Source organism: Hypanus sabinus, chromosome 1 (assembly GCF_030144855.1).
Source record: "Hypanus sabinus isolate sHypSab1 chromosome 1, sHypSab1.hap1, whole genome shotgun sequence".
NCBI classification, from domain to species: Eukaryota; Metazoa; Chordata; class Chondrichthyes; order Myliobatiformes; family Dasyatidae; genus Hypanus; species Hypanus sabinus.
Genome location: NC_082706.1, coordinates 124,721,008 through 124,737,479, shown reverse-complemented (window position 1 = coordinate 124,737,479; position 16,472 = coordinate 124,721,008). Strand labels below are relative to the sequence as shown.

At 41.6% G+C, this 16,472-nt stretch overlaps 1 protein-coding gene across 11 annotated transcripts in view; it reads right to left on the bottom strand.

Moving 5' to 3' along the window:
- Positions 1–16,472, bottom strand: part of trpn1 (transient receptor potential cation channel, subfamily N, member 1) — a 236,916-nt gene that overhangs the window by 198,071 nt on the left and 22,373 nt on the right. The window lies entirely within an intron of this gene.

Sequence of the window (16,472 nt, the reverse complement as noted above, 5' to 3'; positions counted from 1 at the left end):
GTGCACGTACGTTCTCAAAATAAAAAATGCGCTCCAGATCAAATAACGCGCTCCGCATACTGGCGCGCTGTCACTGTTCTGTCCTTGTGCTGGTCGTTGTTGAGTTTTGGCACAGGGGACAATTGAATAAGAAGGAGCAGGACAAGCAGACCTGCATCTCCTACCGTTTTTGAAATAAAGACAGTCAGGAGGAGAGTGATGATGATAATATCTTGAAGGATAACAGAATTTTCAGTGCTTTAAAATAATAACTGTTACTTAAAGTTACTTAAAGTAACTGTTACTTAAAGTAAGCTTCTTTTGGCTTACTTACGTCCACTGATTAAGTCTCTCATGACAAATGTACAAGTGACACTGCTTTGCTCCAGAAATGCTTTGGCCAACAGGTTCCACCACGTGGACCTTGACCTGGTAAGTCTGAGGCAACGGAGGATGCAAGTTGTGAGTTTGGTCTGTGGGACGCACCTACCAACTCGGGCCATTTGTGCGCAAATTGGTATTTGGTATCTCAGACTCAGCCTCTCAATAAAAACAAAAATCAGCTAAACTGATTCAGAAGTAACACCTTCAAAGTTGACTTTCCATGTCTGGGTTACAGGTGGTCCAGTGGCATTATAGTTCATGCTTCTATTTGAATGTTGCATTTATAGTCTAGTTCAGGCGTTCCCTTATATCTTCATCAATGGCTTCATTTTCTTTTACATAATCCTACATCCCATTCATACAATTTTATCACTTACTCCTACAGAGTGAGTAGATGATGCACATATCTTAAGAGCATATGTCAAATCCTGAAAGCAAAATAGAAATTCTATGCGTCAATATTATTAACAGGACAGAATTTTAATCCAAGTAGCTTTTTAATAGGTTGAGTGAATTGTCCACAAAACTATTCATCTGTGTGTCTTTATAAGACCATAAGACATAGGAGCAGAATTAGGCCACCTGGCCCATCAAATCTCTTCTGCCATCAATCATGGCTGATCCTTTTTTCCTATCTTCTCCTCAACCCCAGTTTTCAGCCTTCTCCCCGTAACCTTTGATGCCACATCCAGTCAAGAACCTATCACTCTGCCATAAATGACCTGGCCTCCACAGCGACCCTCTATGCTGAGGCTATGTCCTCTTGTCCTAGACTCTCCCACCATGGGAAACACCCTTTCCACATTTACTCTGTCTAGGCCTTTCAACATTTGAAAGGCTTCAATGAGATCCCCCATCCTTCTGAATTCCAGCGAGTACAGACCCAGAGCCATCAAACGTTCCTCATATGATAACCCTTTCATTCCTGGAATCATCATTGTGAACCTCCTCTGGACCCTCTCCAATGCCAGTACATCTTTTCTAAGATGAGAGGCCCAAAACTGTTCACAATACTCAAGGTGAGGACTCACCAGTGCCTTACAAAGCCTCAGCATCACATTCCTCCTCTTGTTTTCTAGATTCTTGAAATGAATGCTAACATGGTATTTGCCTTCCTCACCACCGACTCAACCTGCAAGTTAACCTTTAAGGCATTCTGCACGAGGACTCCCAAGTCACTCTGCATCTCAGATCCCTGGATTTTCTCCCCGTTTCATCCTTCGTCTTCTTTTCCAATACGCTCTCCCATATGCTTCATTGGCTCCATCTGCCCACCATTTCAAACCCCCTGAAACGGTCCCACCTCTCACTTACCAGCTCCATCACACTCCTACCTCTCACCACTTGGCTTCCTTCCCTCTATACACTTAGTCTTGATTTGAAAAATGTAACATTCCTTTACCTTCACAGATGCTGCTTAACCTGTGGAGACCCCCCACCCCCCCAGCAGCTTATATTTTTGGCTGCAGATTTGAGCATCTGCAATATTTTGTGCGAACTTGCAATCAAGAGCAATCCAGAAAAACAAGAGTGTAAATGTCTTCAGTAACAGACACAGAAAGTGGTCCATATTCACTCCAAAATGCAATGTCTTGTAGTCACGATAATGACACAGTGGTGAAATAACACTTCTCTTTGAGTTCACATTCCAATGGTTCATCACAGATTCATCAGTTTGCCTTTTACTCAGGGACCTCAAAATAACAATGACATTCTCTGGTTCATCTTTCTATCTTCCCTTAACCTTTCTGAACAATTGCACTTTACTTGCTGAAAACCATGACTTAAATGGTCTATTTGTACCGGGACTACCAAAAACTGGCATAGATTTTTATTCAGATCCAAATGCAATTTTTACTCGCCAGTCTGAGCAGAAACTGGTTGTGAGTTTTCTCTCTGTGGAAAAATGAGGTCAGAAAAGACTGAGGAGAGAAGATTTTGCAATCTGAAGTTTTGGCAGTCCTGTTCCAAAAGTACATACCCTCCCCAACGAGGAGCCATGTCACTCTGAATGGAATGTTAGAAGCTATGGTGTGATAACAGTTAATCTTGCAAGAATATGGTAAAGAACAATAAAAATTGATTACTATAGTAATATTTTATATTTCAGGAAGCACTTCTTGCATGATAATAAATTATTTGATCATTAATATATAAAGAAAGATTTTTCCCACTGTGCGAGCGGAATCCTCCTTTGGACTAGGGTTATGAACAGTTTCAAAGGCCATAACACAGGAGATACGCTTATATGTTTGATGTTGTTAAGGGTTAATGGCAGAAAAAGAATTCAAGAACATTCCTGCTTCAATCGAGTAGATTCGCCCTTTTAATAGTAGCTCTATCAGAGCGCATCAAGGGTTACTGAAAGACTCTTAAATTTGCAGCTGCCAGGAGTCCTTGATAGTGGAACAGATGTTAAAACTGTGATATCTTTATAAGGACAAAGTTTACAATTCCTTGTACCTAATAATTAAATAAAACAAATTTTAGAGCATATTGATTAAATCTGAAACTTACTGCAATACTGTGTTTCAGTAGTTTCCTCTCAAGTTCCTTCTGACAAAATGAAACCGTTTATCAAACTAAATCGCCAATTGCTCTACAACAGATCACAAGTTATTTCATTTCCCATTGGATATTAAGGCCTGTGCTCCAGCTACTGGTTGAATAATTAAATAAGTATTTCTCCTCATTTAGCATGTGTAATGTGTTGTTACTGACTGGGGGTAATTCTATCCTTCACTATTTTAGTAGAGGCTTCATCTAATTGTGTTATCACCTCCAGTTATTACAGTAACATTGACCAAAAATACCTCTACCCAATTGTAACAAAAGACGGTCCTCCTTCTTCAGCCTTTTCCATCAATGTTGTTGAAATGCAAAATGAGTTTGTAGTGCACAACGTGCTCATGAAACAGTGTGGTTTAACTACAGATGAATTGTTTGCACATAAACAATCACTTGCAAATCATTGAAGAGTGAAATTACTTATGCATTGTTTATTTTTCCAGATTCGATATCATGCTCTTTGTCCTGCCTTAGGTACTTTAAATTGCTGAGCAGAAAATTGCCCTTACTCTGCAGTGTTCATTTTACATTGTACAGAACATACAGATCAAGTTAATGATCTAATTAAGTTTTTAGTGATAGAATGGTGCTACAAGTACAAGCACAAGCTACCACCATTCTACAGTGAGGTGAAAGAACAAGGGAGAGATTCAATTTGTGCCTTAGTACTTCAGAATAATAATAAACATCATTTTGCACATCAGAGAATTTGTCTTTCCACCAGTACTAGATGTTAATATGGAACTTCAGAGCCAGAAATTTCTTTTGAGCACTTGCCATCTTGTAAATGTAGGTTTGGTGGAAACTGGGTTGAAAGGGCTTTATTGATTTAGCATCAATTAGTTGGTGGTGCTCTAGCTTCTGAGTTGGAAAGCTACTAATCAATTCCCTTTCTAGACATATGAATGCAAAAATGTTGGTGGGCACTACATGCATGATTGATAGATTGCTGCATTGTGCCTTCTATGACATGATTTCCCAGAAGAGCGAGGGAGCTATCTCTGTCATCTTGGCAAATATTTATACCTCAAATAGCATTTCTGAAGCAGTTTGCTGACAATTACTCCACTAGCAATGGGCAAATTGACTGCTGAGCGTCAGACATGACAAATAATGGTTTAACCTTTGAAATGTTTTACCGAGCTGTTGGCTGTTCAGAAGGGAATGAGAAAGGATGGTGGAAACCCAATGCTTTTCACTTTTGTATTTCTGCCAAAGCTGTGGCTTGCAGAGAGGGGCACTGTTCTCAAGAGATTCCTGGTTATTTCCCAAGGGAAATATCCTACATAATTTCCAGGAATGGACAGAAATAGAGGAACCAAGGGGAATAAGCCAAGGTTCACAGCAACTGGAAGACTGCAAAGTGAAGAAGATAAATCATGAAAAATGAAAGCCAAGGTCAACTCTCCAAAAGCTCAAAAATGTTGGAAATGGAAAAGCTGAGTTCCTGAAACTCTCTTGTAAGTTAAAATTACATGCCTACTTATTGCTTAACCATTTAACCATCTACTTAGCTGGGAAAGGTAACATACAGAATCAACCATCACAGAACTCAGCAGGCCAGGCTGCAACTATGAAAAAGAGTAAACAATGGACGTTTCAGTCTGAGATCCTGCATCAGAACTGAGAAAAAAGAAAAGAAACCTGAGTAGTAAGGTGGGGGGTGGGGAGCAAGAAATACATGGTAGTAGATGTTTGGTAAAACTAGGAGGGGGAGGAGTGAAGTAGTGAGTTAGGAAATTGATTAGTGAAAGAGATACAGGGCTGGAGAAGGTGGAATCCGAAAGGAGAGGACAGAAGGCCATGGAAGAAAGGGATGGCCTCACCTTTGTCCCCCTGCGCCGACACCTCAGTGTGTTTCTCACCCACCATGACGCTGAGCTGCCTCCTTCTTCGGGCCTATTTCTTTGACAAGGACTCTGCAGCCCGTACCAATCACCCTCTATCCGGTCTTCAACCCTCTGGACACCCTGCTCTCGTCTTCTGCCTGCTTTGGATCTTTTCATTGTTAACTGCCCACGAGACATCAACCATCTCAATTTCACCACTCATCTCTCCAATGCTAACCTCACCCCTTCCGAACGCACCGCTCTCCACTCCCTCTGCATTAATCCTAAACTCACCATCAAATCCGTAGATAAGGGTGGTGCTGTATTAGTCTGGCTACTGACTGCTACATTGCTGAGGCCAGGCAATGACCGTCAGACACCTCCTCTTACTTCCCCCTCGAACAAGGTTCCACTAAGTAATACCAGGCCATTGTCTCCCATGCCATCACTGACCTTAACTCCAGTCCTCTTCCATCACCCTAACTGGGGATCTCCCATCCACCGGCACCAACCTTATAGATCCCACACAACGCACCTTCCATTTCTACTTCTTACTCAAGATCCACAATCCTGCCCGTTCAGCTAGACCCATTGTTTCTGCTCGTTCTGCCCCACTGAACTTATATCTGTACATATCAACTCAGTTTTATCCCCTCTGGGTTCAATCCCTTCCTACCTATATCCATGACACTTCACACACTCTTGATCTTTTCAATGATTTCAAGTTCCCTGGCCTGAGCATCTTGTTTTTACCATGGATGTCCAATCCTTATACACCTCCATCCCCCACCAGGAAGGCCTCAAAGCTCTCCATTTCTTTCTGGACACCAGACCTAACCAGATCCCTTCCACCATCACTCTCCTCCATCTAGTGGAACGTCCTCACTCTTAATAATTTCTCCTTTGGCTCCTCCAAAGGAAAGGTGTAGCCATGGGCACTCACATGGGTCCCAGCTACACCTGCCTTTTTGTTGGCTACGTGGAACAGTCTATATTCCAAGCCTACACTGGTGTCACTCCCAAATTTTTCCTACATCGATGACTGCATTAGTGCTGTTTCATGCACCGACACGAACCTCGTCAACTTCATCAACTTTGCCTCCAACTTCCACACTGCCCTTTAACTTACCTGGTCTATTTCTGACATCTCCCTCTCTGGAGACAGTTTATCCACTAATGTCTATTATAAACACATTGACTCTCCACAACCACCATTACCTGTAAAAACGCCATCCCCTTCCCTCAATTCCTCCGCCTGAGCCGCATCTGCTCTCAGGATGAGGCTTTTCATTGCAGAACAAAGATGTCCTCCTTCTTCAAAGAAAGTGGCTTCCCTTCCTCCACCATCAACATTGCCCCAACTGCATTTCTTGCATTTCGCACGTCTGCCTCACCCCATCCTCCCACCACCCCACCATGGATAGAGTTCCTCTTGTTCTCACCTACCATCCCACCAGCATTCTGCATCCAGCACGTAATTCTCCAGAACTTCCGCCAACTCCAACAGGGTCCCTCCACCAAGCACATCATTTGCTCTCCCCCCACTTCCTGCTTTCCACAAGGATTGGTCCCTATGCGACTCCCTTGTCCATTCGTCTCTCCTCAGTGATCTCCCTTCTGGCACTCCCTCACTACCGTTCACGGCCCGAAACAGTCCTTCCAAATGAGGTGACACTTCATCTGTGAGTTTGTTGGGGTCATGTACTCTATCCAGTGCTCCCGGTGTGGCATCTTGTATCACAGAGCACCTATGCTCTGTTCGCCAGAAAAAGCAGGATGTCCCAATGGCTATTTTAATTCCACTTCCCAGTCCCACTCTGACGTGTCAGTCCATGGTGGTCTCTACTGTCGTGATGAGGCCACACTCAGGTTGGAGGAACAACACCTTTTATTCTATCTAGGTAGCCTCCAACCTGATGGTGGGAACATCGATTTCTCAAACTTCCGGTAATGGATACCCCCTCTCACCATTTCCCATCTCCGTTTCCCTCTCTCTCCTTACCTGCCCCTCACCTCCCTTTGGAGTTCCTTCCCTTTTCCTTCTTCCATGGCCTTCTGTGCTCTCCTATCAGATTCTCCATTCTCCAGCCCTGTATCTCTTTCAACAATCAACTTCTCAGCTCTTTACATCACCCCTCCTCTGCTCCCATTTTCAACCGTCACCTACACCTTGTACTTTTCCTTCCTTCCCTCCAACTTCTTACTCTGAATTCTCATCTTTTTTCTCCAGCTCTAATGAAGGGTTTCGGCCCAAAGCATCGATTGTACTTTTTTCCATAGATGCTGTCTGGCCTGTTGAGTTCCTCCGGTATTTTGTGTGTGCTGCTTGGATTTTCTCTTGTTTGTGATTGGATAATGTGGTAGCATTTTGGATAAATTTTCATAGGATTTTTTTAAAAAAATCTATTTTCAGCATTTACCCAATTAAGTTGATGGAGAGAATAGTTATATCATTTGGAATAGTTCCAGAGATCACTTTGGAAAAGATGTTGAATAGGAGATGAAAGGGTAACTCTTATAACAGCAAGTGCCTGCATGTAACAAGGCTACTACGAAGGTTAAAAAAAAATTGCAGCTATCATTGCAAATTGATGTGACTAAATAATGTTAGAGAATCCCTTGACTTTTATGCCAGCAGCAACAAATAAAGTGGTCAGAGATAATGATTCTTCCTGTCTTGAGTTCAACAGGTCTGAGAGTTAGTCCACCATGCTCCTGAAGTAAACCTGTGATACCTGTAAACTAATGGTGCACTGAAAGAAATCTACACCAGATCTAATAATCCCAAAACTAACCTAACATATGCAATTGTACAATTCAGAGAGGTACTACCCAGGTTCCCTACTTTATGACATTAAAAGTAAGAAAATAATATTGCATCTTGGCAATTAAATAAATGTAAACATTATTGCTTTTGCAACCACATATCTCTAAGAACAGTTTTAAATACGTTTGATGATGACATCCTTATAGTGGTTTACAAAATCACTAGAGCAACAGATAAGATGAAAGGCCAATGTTTCCTGAGGGTAGGGGAGTCCAAAGCCATAGGGCACAGGTTCAAAGTGAGAGGGCAAAGGCTTCAAATGGAGCAGATGAGCAATGTTTTCCACAGAGAGACTGGTGAGGATTTGGAACAAGCTGCCAGAGGAAGTGGGAGAGGCAGGAACAATTAGGAAATTCAGACAGGTTCATTGAATTATTTAAAGAGTTATGTGTTAACGCAGGTAAATGGGACCATGTTACTTAGGCAACTTGATTGGCATGGATCAGATAGTGCTGTATGGCTCTATGACTATGAGTCTACGACCAGAGAAGCCATAAACCATTAAAAAAGATTTCACACACACGAAGCTATTAAAACCACTATGCAATGCATCAGTGGGATGTCAGTGGAGGCCTATATCTTGCTGAGAAACACTTTAGTAGGCTCTGAATAATTTCAGGAGGTGATCAGTATAGAAGCCTTGAAAAAGCCATACACATCTTTGAATTCCTTGTGCCTTACACCTATCAGTTTCTACACTCAGCAGTGATCTTGATTAAAAGTGAAGGATCTATGGTGAACACATACACTGGTGATATGGGTGGCAAACAGTTACAATGTCATTGCACATAGCAAGAAACTGTTAGAGTGTGAAGCTCACAATTAATCAGATCAGACTTGTGCAGACTTGTGCGTAAGACAAAAGTAGCATCTTCTTATGTCGAAAAGGGCAGGTCAAATAATAACTAATGTGGGAGGCAATAGGAAATGAAAGGCCAGCACCAAAGTGGAAATTGTAGTATTGACAGCAAAGTGCCAAAAACCCTCAATTTGTACATCAAATAGACAGCGATGTCTTTTAGGGTGAATACAATCGTTAAAATTGAGGGAGAGTGTGAGAATACTCAGAAGGACACCATGTGGGAATGTAAGTAACTGATCTTCACAAATAAATAGAGCCAAGTACCTCTGCCAATGTTGAGAAGCTTAATTTAAGACCCATGATTTGCCTCTTATTTAATTAAGACATAGAAAAGAAGACTAGCACTATTGGAGATTGTGGGAAGTTATCAATCAGATTCTACATGTAGAGGTCGAGCAAAGCAATCTGTAATTTGTGATTTCAGGACATTATTCAGAACACTGTCTACAGAAAAGGCTACGGGAACAGACAATATTCTAGCAGAAGACCTGCACTTCGGAGCTAGCCAAGCTTTGGAGGGTGGAGGGGGATTTGGGGCTGGATGTTCTTGTTGTGCTTTGCGCAGGGGATGGAGGGTTGGGGGAGGGTGGTTGATGATCATGTTGCCTTTCTTTTTTTGTGCGGGCATGGGGGTGGGTTTGTTGTTTCTCTTTGAACTGGCTTCCATTATTTTCTTTGTTTCATGGCTATCTGGAGAAGATGAATTTCAGAGTTGTATACTGCATATATACTTCGATAATAAATTAACTTTTGAACTTTTAAACTCTTCCCAAGCTTTACTAGTACAATTACAATATAGGTATCTAATTGATAATTCAACAATTATCCAGTTATATCCTGTTTATAAAAAGTAGGACAAATCCAAACCAATTAATACCAATTCAGTGCATTACCTCCCAGTAATGGAGGGTGTCATTGACCGCATGCTCATCAATCACCTGCTCAACATTGCCTATTTTGGCTTTCACTGGGACCACTTACCTCCAGACATCATCACAGAATTGCCAGTGGCTGTCCTTCATGTCAAGGCAGCATTTGACTGAATTTAGCCTCAAAGAACTTCGATAAACTTAAATTGATTAGCATTAAGGGAAAAATGTTTCAATGGCTGTACAAAGGAAGGTGGTTGTGATTGTTGATGGTAATCATCCTAGATCCAGGAGTTTCTCCTGGTACTGTTCTAGGAGCAGACATCTCAACTACTTCATCAATGACATTCCTTCAAATGTAGGGCCAACTTTGCAAATTGGATTGAACATTGTGCAACCATACGAGGACAATTAGGTTGTTTTTTAATGATTGCACATTGTCCAGTTCTATTTGCAACTGCTCAACAAATAAGGCAGTGCACTCAAGCATGCTGCAAAATCTAGACACCATTTAAGCCTGGTCTCATGTAATATTCACTTCACAAAAATGACCTGGTTCCACAAGATAGAACCTAACTACCTACCTTTGACATGAGATCACCACCACAAAACACCGCACACCATAGCATTGTTTATGGTGATTGAGTGAGCACATAAGTACAATAACAAAGCAGAGGCTGTGAACTCCAGACGGTGTCTTGTGGTGAGTGACTCAGCTTCTGACATTCAAAGCATTTCCAGCAACAATAAATGAATCAAGAATGGGGTGACGTACGCTCCATTGGCCTGGCAGTGTTCAGTTCTTTCTGACTCATTATAGGAAGGATGTGGACGCTGCAGAGAAGCTACAGAGGAGGTTTACCACATTGCTACCTGGATTACCATGTCTTATGAGGATGGGCTGAGTGACCTAGGCAAAAGAGGCCGAGAGGTAACTTGATAGAGGTATATAAGTGGCTAGCCAGAGACCTTTTCACAGTGCATAAATACGAGATGAACTTAAAGCGATTGGAGGAATGTATGAGTGGAGATGTCAGAGAGAGTTTCTTTTACACAGAGGTTTGGATGCATGGAATGTGTTGTGAGAGATAATAATAAAGGCAGATACATTAGGGTGATTTAAGAGACAGACAGGTACAGGGAGGAAAGAAAAGTGGAGAGGTATGTAGGAAGGAAGCATTAGATTGATCTTAGGGTAGGTTAAAAGGTGGGGACAACATCGTGGGCTGAAGGGCCTGTACTATACTGTAGGACCTGTACTTCTACATCCTGTTCTCAATCCCTTCCAGAAAAAAAATGCTTAGAACATGAGCAGAGAGGTTTATTTTTGTATGCCCCCACCAATGTGTACAGTTGATCCAAGTTAGTAGACAAATAAATTTAATATATAAACAGGCACACAAAATAAATGGTGATGTGCTATGACATGTTTGTCATGGTTCCTCAATGAACGATGCCTCACTAAAGACCACCTGCATGTGTGTCCAGCAGAATGAGTTGAGGCATTTTGTGCAGTGGTGTTAAAAAGGTACATGCAGTTCTCACTATCTTTAACACAATTATTATACAGCATATGTTGGAACAACACTGCCCTTTCATACCTAAAGGCTGAGATATTGAACAAATAGGTGAACTACACAAAGCACAGGGACGTTATTGGAAACATGAAAGTTTCTGCTGGTGCTGGTGCAGCATCTGTTGAGGGGAATAAACAATTGACTTTTCAGGCTGAGACCTTTCATGAGTATTGGAAAGGAAGAGGACAGAAGCCTGAAGAATAGGATGGGGGTAGGGAGAGCAGGGGGAATACAATCTGGCAGGTGATAGGTAAGGAGGGAAGGTGGGTGGATGGAAGAGTGATTTGAAATCAGAAGCTGTGAGATGATAGGTGGAAAAGGTAAAGGTCTGAAGAAGGGATGTGATAGGAGAGGACAGTGGACCTTGGAAAAAAGGGAAGGGAGTGCACTGGAGGTATTGGGCTGGTGAGGAGAGGAGGAGATGAGGAGAACCAGAATGAGGACTGGAAAAAGAGAGAAGGACATAAAGAGGAGAATTTATCAGAAGTTAGAGAAATCAATGTTAATGGCATCAGGTTGGAGGCTACCCAGATGGAATGAAGGGTTGCTCCTCCAACCTGATTATGGTCTTATCATGGTAGTATGGTTTTGTTGCATTGTAATTCTACTTACTGTACTCCAACTCTCTTCCTCCATCAACACTGCACTCCTGAACAACATTTACATTCCAGAATCTCAACACCCTAGGGAGTAATAAGTCTATTGTCACATCCAGGAGATTCGTGGGTCTGTCATGAGGTGAGAGTACTTCCTGGAAAGAAGCTGGATTGATTCTCAAGATTGGCTTACTTTTGTGATAGTAAAGGCTGTTGGTTAAGACAATAGCTTCCAAAATGTGTTTTGTGTTATAGTTGGGGCAAAGGATATTCAAGTTTATCCCATATGGCCACAGTACCCGCACTCCTCAAACAGCACAGCCACTGAACCATCAGAGACCACTGACAGCTCGGAGAGTACTGTTACCCACAACACCCCCCCCCCCCCACAGCAAGTACAGTCACTCCCACCAGAGAGCAGGGGGATGGGAACCAGAGTGCCAGAACAGTTAGTGGAGATGTTGTGGGAGCAGATGTTGTTAAGAACTCAGACAGAGTTAGGAATCATCAAAAAGTTGAGCATGGACTAATGTCTTGAACTGCACATATTTCAATGCAAGAATTATTGTAGGAAAGGTAGATAATAGTTCTGAAGATGAGGTAGCTGGATTACAAACAGAGGCATCGTGTAGAGAGGAGAGGCTTTTGATAGAGAAAAATTTCAGTCAACAGGATGAGTTGCAACATAAAAGGAGGAACAAAAATGAAAAGGTGAATACAGGACTGAAATGTGTTACAGTATATGGAATAAGGTAGATGAACTTGCAGCACATTGGCAAGTATGATGTTGTATGCATCACTGAATCATGGCTGAAAGAAGATTATAGCTGAGAGCATAATGTCCAAGGATACACATTGTATCAGAAGGTCAGGCTGAAAGGCAGAGGGAGGGGCATTGTTGTTAGTTAAACTGAAATCAAGTCATTAGAAAGAGGTGACATAGGGTCATAAAGTGTTGAATCATTGTGGATAGAGCTAAGGAACTGCAAGGGTAAAAAGACCCTAATGGGAGTCACATGCAGAACTCCAAACAGTAGAGAGGATGTGGCCTACAAATTACAATGGGAATAGAAAATGCATGGCAAAAGGGCACTGTTACAATAGTCAAGGGGGCTCCAATATGCAGGTATATTGGGAAAATTGGTTTGGTGCTGGATTCTAGAAGGGGGATTTTATAGAGTAGCTATGAGATGGCGTTTTAGAGCAGCTCATGGTTGAGCCCCCTAGGGGATCAGCTATTCTGGACTGGGCATTGTGTAATGAAACAGGATTGATTAGAGAGCTTAAAGTACAAGAACCCCTGAGGGGAAGTGATCATAATATGATCAAATTCACGCTGAAATATGAGGAAAAGCTGAAGTCAAATAATACTGTATCAGTACTACAGTGGAGTGAAGGGAATTACAGAGGCACTGAATAAATACTTTGATTTAGTCTTCACTGTGGAAGACACTAGCAGTAAGTTCCAGGTGTCAGGGGGCAAAAAGAATGTGCAGTCCTCCCCCCCAAAGTGTGTAGAGTACCACCCCAACAGAATACAGATGCTCTCGGAGCACAAACATCCCCCCCCCCCACCAGCCAGTACCATTCTCCCAGGATATAATTCCTGCTCCCCCTCCCAGGAGAGTACATTCCCCTCCCAAAACTAGAATCACACAAGAAAGACAATTCCCGAGTGGTCATAGTTTTAATTTTCTCCAGACAAAACCAAACTATTAAATCATTATTTCATTGTCCAGCACATACTCAAGAGGCATGACAGGAATACATGATATTGGATGTTGAGACAAGTAATGAAATAAGTGCATTTCAAACAGAATAGAAAACTGATATATTAAATATACTAATTAAACTCCTAGAGAATAAAAACCCTAGTCCAGTTGCAATCATGCTTCAAAGACTTGTTGAAAGTCTGGATAAATTACTGTTACCATATTACTATTGTTCGTTCACAGATACTTCCTCAAGAAATCACACATTTTCCCTTTTGAAATCTTATTCACTGTTATATTTTTGTCATTAGATATTCTCCTTTAGTGGGAGAAATTTCTCTTGCCTCCAGTGTTAATCTGACTAGTCTGCATTTCCCAGAAAAATCTTGAATATAAATATACTTTTACTATCCCAAGTTCCTCAGATGCCATACCTTTCCAAATGATTATTCTTAGATGCATGGATGTAGAAGTCCATTTGTCAAGAGCTTTTATCCTCTCTGATTTTGATTGACTTAATTATGACATTCCCTTTTTCACTGCTCATCATCTCTCCTTCCTCCCTCTCAAAGACTGAACAGATTTAGAGAACTATAAACACAAGAAAATCTGCAGATGCTGGAGATCCAGCATAACACAAACAAAATGCTGGAGGAACTCAGCAGACCAGGCAGCATCTATGGAAAAGAGTAAACAATCGACATTTCATGCTGAGACCCTTCTACAGGACTGGAAAGGAAGCAGGATTCCTTCCTGAGGAATGATGCCTTCCTTTCTTCCTGTGTGTTAATCCAGAGCGATTGATATGATACTTCTACAATCTCACTATTTAAGTCTGTGGGATTCTATATTCTCTTTAATCCCCGAATTCCCATCCTAACCTTCCCATTTTTATTGCATCTGTGTTAGACATTACTTCATTTTATCTTTCACAATAGTTTAACAGAGACTACTTATGATCTGATTTTTTTCCCAAAGACTGGAGGAAAGCTACGCAGAGACAGCACTGGGCACATTGCTTTTCTCAGTATGTAGGTTAACAATCTGGACTGGGTGGTGAAGAGCACAATTTTCATTTTTCCAGATGACACAACAGTGAGGAAGATAGTGACAGACTTCCACAAGGTGTATACAGACCTACAAACAAAAATAGAAATAGCAAATTGAAGGCTTTGGAAATGTTCATGCTAGAGAGAACCCCCTTCCTCAGTACTTCAAAACACTGATAAACACAGATATTTCCCATCAAGATACCTTTTTGTGATGATGGTCAGAACATCAAATAAGGTGACAATCCCTTGAATAGGCAATTGACTAATAAACTGACACAGGCGTGAGGGGAAGGTGATTCACAAACTTCACAGCAAACAGACATGGTCAAGATGGCACCTGCGTACAATGCTCCTCTGGTCACAATCTTCTGGATGGATCATGAAACCATATATTTCCCTTCTTTTATGTCTCCTACATTTGTTTTTCACCTTGAATGTGATTCTGGTGCTGTTGGAGCCTGTGATTTGCAGGTTGGAGATCTTTTGGGTGTTTTAGTGTTCTACAGTCTTGGAGCAGATTCCGGCAGGCAGAGGCAGTGTGTGGGAACTGTGGCGAGAAGGCTGTGAGCCGATATTTGACTCCATTTTGCCAATCTAAGCTTCCACTGTTCACCTATTAAAGTAACAAGGGAGACCGAAATGCTTGGGAGATCACTCTGCTGCAAAAAGAGGAGACTGCCTTTTTAAAATCACTGCTGAGGTCACGGAGAGGGAGAATGTCGCCCAGGTTTTCTGCATGGATGTGGACTTGGACTGTGCACTTCTTTTGATTTGTATGCTCTTTTTGCATTCACCCGATCTTCCACGTTTATTTTTGTGTGTAGGAGAGAGAGATTTGAGTGTTGATCTGCTTGTACCATTTTATAATATTTTTGTGCTGGAGAAGGAATTTGGTGGGGGGGGGGGGGTTGATCATCATGCTGCCTTTCTTTTCTTTCTTGGTTTTGTGGCTATCTAAAGAAGAAGAATTTCAGAGTTGTATACTTCAGGTCAAGCTCAGTAATTATGATATCAAAGATAAGATGAAGGTCACCAGCTTACTGGTGCTACACTTGTGGAAAAATGTGAGAGTGTGCAGAAGAGATTCATCAAAAAGATTTTTGCAGCCTGTTGTAGATGGAGTTTTTTCCTCCTTGGAAGAGGAGGAGCTTGTAAGGATGTATTTAAAATTATGAAGATTATAGACAGAATAAATGGAAATAAATTATTCCCATTTGCCAAAAGGTTAAGAGAACTGACAGGCGTAGAATGAAGTTGAGTGGCAGAAGGACCAAAAGTGACTAGTGCTATGCTGTTGGGATCAGTGATAGGTCTATTGCTGTTTGTCATTTATATTAATGATCTGGATTTTAATATGTTAAACTGGATCAACAAATTTACAGAGTACACCAAGACTAGAGGAACAGTGGATAGTGAGAAAAGCTATCAAAGCTTGCAATTGGATCTGGACCAGCTGGAAAATTGGCCACTCTTCAACCCACTTCCATAACTGATCAAGACCTGTGCATTCACATTCAAATCTTTTGTATAAATAATGAATAGCAAGGGTCCCAACACTGACAATTGTGGCACACCTCTAGTCATCAACCCCCATTCTGAAAAACAAAACTTCAACCACAACCGTCTGCTTCCTATCTCTGAGATAATTTAAATCCACCTAACTATCGCATCCTAGATGCTATGGGACCTAACCTTCCAAAGGCCTTGCTATAATCCAAATGGACAACCGCCACCCTACCCTTACCTACCTTCTCGATTATTTCTGCAAAAAAGAGTTCCATAAAGCACCACTTCCCATACACAATGCCACAATGATTCCTCCAAATCAGACTATGTCTGTCCAAATGCTGGTAGATCCTTTCCCTCAGGATTCTCTCCAGAAACTTCCACACTACTGATGTCAGGCTGGCCTTGCTAAGCAATGGAACAACATTAGCTACCTTCAGGTCTTCAGCAATTTCACCATTGGTTAACAATGAAGCAAATACTTCCACAAGGGCTTCCACAATTTCTGCTCCAGCCTCTATTTGCTTATATTTGACATCTTATATTGGCCTGCAATATAATTCAGAAAATACTGGCTATCCCTTTTCTTCACGCAACCTATGGACGCTATGGTTAATTATCTTAGCATCTCCCTCAGCCTGAGGTATTCTTCCTGGGAGGTTAAACAAAGCTAGACTCCATTAGCCATATCAGTTTTATTGTATCTACTCA